The sequence below is a fragment of the Passer domesticus genome, chromosome 9 (assembly GCF_036417665.1).
Source record: "Passer domesticus isolate bPasDom1 chromosome 9, bPasDom1.hap1, whole genome shotgun sequence".
NCBI classification, from domain to species: Eukaryota; Metazoa; Chordata; class Aves; order Passeriformes; family Passeridae; genus Passer; species Passer domesticus.
In genome coordinates this window covers 8,303,699-8,308,122 of record NC_087482.1, presented here as the reverse complement: position 1 = coordinate 8,308,122, position 4,424 = coordinate 8,303,699, and the positions used below count along the sequence as shown (strand labels likewise).

Here is a 4,424-nt window from a genome sequence, read left to right as displayed (position 1 = left end):
TCTCCCGGGACGGGGGTGGGGAAGGGGGAGGGCGGCTGGCCTGGCCACCTCCCAGCCGCTCCTCCGGGGTTTCTGGTTCTCGACTGGGATAAGGGAAGGCTTCTGGGTCCCCTCAGAACTCCTCTTTCTCCTCTCCTCCCGGTCCTGCTGTTGCTGCCTGCATTCTGCCCTGTCCCTGATCTTTGCTTGCTTGTGTGCATTCTTTGCTTGCTTTGCACTTTCCATTGTTACAAATTTTAAGACTGTCCTGAATATTGGATGCAGCTTTAAGTTGGACTTCTTATTCTTTTCCATGTTATGTAATTTCAGTCCGACCGAATCCCAGAAGTCTGGATCGAGTTTCTGAGACATGTCTGAGTTTGGGAACTCTGTTAAGACCCATTTTACAAGCTTTTTAAGCTGTTTGTTGTCAAACTGAATATCTTGAATTTCTAACTTATAATTGAAATATGAAAAAAAATCCTGCTCAGCTACTGACAACCGATTTCCCATGGTGGCACTCACCAGAGTTTTCCAGTTGTGCTTCTTGGTATGAAATTCCTTCCAGGTCCTGGGTCACAACAGTGACAAATCAGCTGAGCTGAGCGACAGAGTCCTCTGAGGCTGCGGTGCTGCTCCAGTCCCGTCTCTGATTACAGCCTCCTCTTCACCAGTATGAGGCTTTGATTCGAGATTCCCTCTCAATCTCAAATGCCTTCTTCTGGGTTTTCTATTTTAAAGGGACAAAAAACTCAGGTGCAGGCCTGCTCCCCCAAAACACGCAAATATCAAGTAAAAATGTCCTATTTTAATGGAGGTAATCAAAAAATCCCTAGGCCATCTTCCTCAATATGAGAAATACTGTCCGGGCGCCACGTGCTGGGTTCTTTTTTCTCAGGCCGGGTGTTATAAACCTTCAAAAGGGAACCCAGCACACCCAAGGACAGCTTAGCTATTACCTTTGGCAAATAATGAGCAGGATGGCTTCTGCTGCAGTGTTAGAAACAAAAAGGTTTAATAAAAGGCAAAATGACAAACAGAAAATCCGATCCAGGTACAGCAGTCTGCCACTGGTATAAACACCTTCACAAAAGCCTCGTGGTCCTTTTGTCCTCCTCTTTTCTACCTGATGGGCCAGGCAGGACCTTTTCGCTTCTATCCAATTAGGTGACCCCAAGGTTTTAGTGAAGCCTCTGGGGTCTTATGAGGTGGCTTTTCACCTGATAGTTGGGAGAAACTTCTGGGCTTTTTTCCTTTTTTGGGGGACAAAGGCTAGCTTTGCCACTCTGTCATTAGGGGGGCACTCTCCTACACCTCCCCACTGGGGAACAGCTCCATCTGATCCAGCTGTCCCTCTTCCTTTCTCCAGAAATGAAAGGAGAGCCTGTGCAGAAGGAAGCATTTCCCAGAGGAAGCAGTGCTTCCATGCCAGCCTCTGCTGCAGGAAGAGAGGCGATGCCAGGCACAGGCCCAGGAGGTAATTGCTGTGCCTCTGGGCCTGGGCCCTGCTGAGGCTTGAGCTGTCCTCTCTGCTGCTTGGCAGTGCGGGCACACAGCATTACCTGACCCCCTTGCAGTGCTCGGTTCCCTATACAAGGGGATCCCAGCACACCATGGAACGCTTCCCATCTGTGCTCCTTTCTAGATTGGGATCGTGACTTGCATCATTTGGAAATGCTGGTAAACCATGGTTTAAGGATCTTGGAGCTTGGTGAAGGTAGGTTGTCGGCAACCCTTTCCTAACAGAGTAATCACTGTCCAAGTGTAATCGTTGTCCAGAGGAATATTCCTCTGTCATTTCCCTTGAGATCCTCTGAAGTTTGATGGATTCTGGAAATCCTGGCCTCAAAGTTTCTACTATTGTGCCCAACAGTGATCACGCAGGATCGCTGTCAGTGAGAGAAGGGAGCATTTAGCTTTCAGCCTTCCTCCTGTGTGCAAGGCCAGTGTGTCCTTCCATGTGCTCTGTGCAGCCAGGGAGAAGGGCAGAGAGGGAAGGGGCCGGGCCCAGGGCTGTGCCCCGGGGCTGAGCCTTTGGCAGCTCCTTTGCTAGCCCCAGGGAGCCTGAGCTGCTCATGCTGCCACTGCCAAGCCCTGGCCCTGCCCGGGGCTGGCTTTAGAGCTGCTGGCAGCTCCAGGGAGTCCTTTCTGCCCCGACTGCCCTGCAAGGGGCTCCTTCCATCCCAGTGTGGGGCCACTGCAGGCACGTGGTCCCCCTGCCCCTGCTCCTGAGTGGGAGGCAGAGCTGAGGGAGTGCCTTGGAGGGCAGCAAACACCCAGGTGCCCTCACTGCCACTCGGGCCTGAAGGAGAATCTTCAGCAGGGTCACAGGAGCTGTTGTGTCCTGGCTTTCTTTGCAGCTGAAGTTGATGAAGATGATGCTGTTGATGAAGATGATCGGGATTCCCAGCCCATACCCATTACTGAGCATCTGGGAGATGCTGAGGGTAGGTAAAGACTTTCCTCCCTGGGAGAGCTGCCAGCTCAGAGCCCAAAGCTGGGCCAGGGGGCATCGCTGCAGGTGCCAGCACAGAACCATGCACGTGTGTGCCCTCGCCCTGCGCCATCCCCTCACCACTGCTGCGGCTCAGTGGTGCCCGTGCAGATCAGCAGAGATGGCAGAAGCTTCTGTGGCTGTTGAGTTACAGGTGTGTCTGGAGGGAGGATTTCTCCTGCTCCTTTGCTGATCCCTACACAGAAGCCTGGCTCCCATCGCAGGGGTGAGTAGTATGTCCCTGCTGACCCCACAGGCTGAGCACTGGTTTTGTGGGATCCATTCCTGGGAAATGGAACTATTTCACTTCAGGTCCCCTGAGAATGGAGAACAAACTTAGAGGAGACACTAAGTCCTGGAGGCATCCAAACACATGGAGGAGATGCCGAGTGATCTAGAGAGACGCCATGGTGGGTGCATTTCCCTCATGCTTCCCCTGGGACTCAGCAGCCGGGGCCTTTGGCTGCACATCTGGACACGCCGTGCCCGGCACAGCGGGAAGGGATCCATGGCAGCCTCGCTGCCCCACTGCTGCTGCTGCTGCTGCTTTGACACCCTGCAGGGCTGTTTCCCAACCTGGCCTGGCTGTAGCTTTTTCCCAGCCCCTGCAGGAAGGCATTGGGCATTAGCTGACAGGCAGCCCAAACTGCACCATGTGCCTGAGATCCCCTGAAATTTCATAGTCTCCAGGATGATCACTAAGGGTGGGTATTATGATGAAGATGGGCCCTGGTCTACCCAGAAAATTGTGTGGATTCCTGATCCTTAACCATGACTTTCACAAGTACTGGCTGCTGAAGATGCCACCTCCCCAGTGGGGAACAGCCCCACCTGATCCAGCCGTCCCTCTTCCTTTCTCCAGAAGTGGATGGAGAGGCAGGGCAGAAGGAAGAATTTCCCAGGAGAAGCAGTGGCTCCATGCTAGCCTCTGCTGCAGGAAGGGAGGCGATGCCAGGCACAGGCACAGGAGGTAATTGCTGTGCCTCTGGGCCTGAGCCCTGCTGAGGCTTGAGCTGCCCTCTCTGCTGTTTGGCAGTGCGGGCACAGCCTGGACTAGAGCGGCACAGCCCAGGGGAATTATCCCGAGCAGGCTCAGGGCACTCGGGTAACTGAGCAGTCCTGCTGGGGTCCCTCCATGGGAGACATGTCCTGAAACCTGGCAGTGACTGCACGGGGTGCTCACGGTGGGGAAAGGACAAAGGGGGAGAGCAAGGCTCCAGTGTGTCCTGAGAGGGCCTGGCTGTTTGCCCTTGGGATCTGGGGGGTGTCCCAGCAGAAGGAGGGCAGGAGGGACAGAGGGAGGGAGGGATGGATAGCTGTGGCACTGCCTGCTGCAGTTTGCCCCCGTGCTTTAGGGAGGATTTCTTCTGTGTGTGAGGGAGAGAGCCACTGGGCCCTACACTGCTCCAGCCACCCCAACAAGGAATGTTGCTGAGGGCAGGGAAAGAGTGTGGAGAGTGATCAGGAGCCAGCCCAGAGCTCCCCAGGCCCCTGTGCAGCTTTGGCCATGTCTATTCACATCTGGCTCCCACGGCCTTACCCAACCCCCTTGCAGTGCCCAGTTCCCTGTGGCAGAAGGGGATCCCAGCACACCCTGGAAAATGTTCTCATCTGTGCTCCATTCTAGATGAGGTGTCTGGGAAGGCTTCTCCATCAGCTTGGATAAATAAAGTTTTGAAGCCCTTGGAGCCTCCTGCAGGTATGTTCTCAGTGTGCCACCAAGGAAGAATTGTAGACAAGCGGGCAGGCACCAGGTGACAGAAGCTTCTGTGGCTGTTGTGTTACAGATGTGTCTACAGGGAGGACTTCTCCAGCTGCTACCTTGGATGCTGCACTCAAGCCCAGCTCCCGTCACAGGGGTGAGTAGTGTGTCCCTGCTGACCCCACAGGCTGAGCCCTACTTTTGTCGGATCCATTCCTGGGAAATGGAAATATTTTTCTCTAAGGTGCT

General features: G+C 54.2%; 1 long non-coding RNA gene across 1 annotated transcript; it reads left to right on the top strand.

Moving 5' to 3' along the window:
* The first annotated feature begins 2,646 nt into the window (after positions 1-2,646).
* On the top strand, positions 2,647-3,443 carry LOC135307430 (uncharacterized). The gene is made up of 3 exons (XR_010368150.1): positions 2,647-2,699; positions 2,786-2,883; positions 3,336-3,443. It is a non-coding gene; the product is annotated as an uncharacterized LOC135307430 (long non-coding RNA).
* Positions 3,444-4,424: the final 981 nt, after the last annotated feature.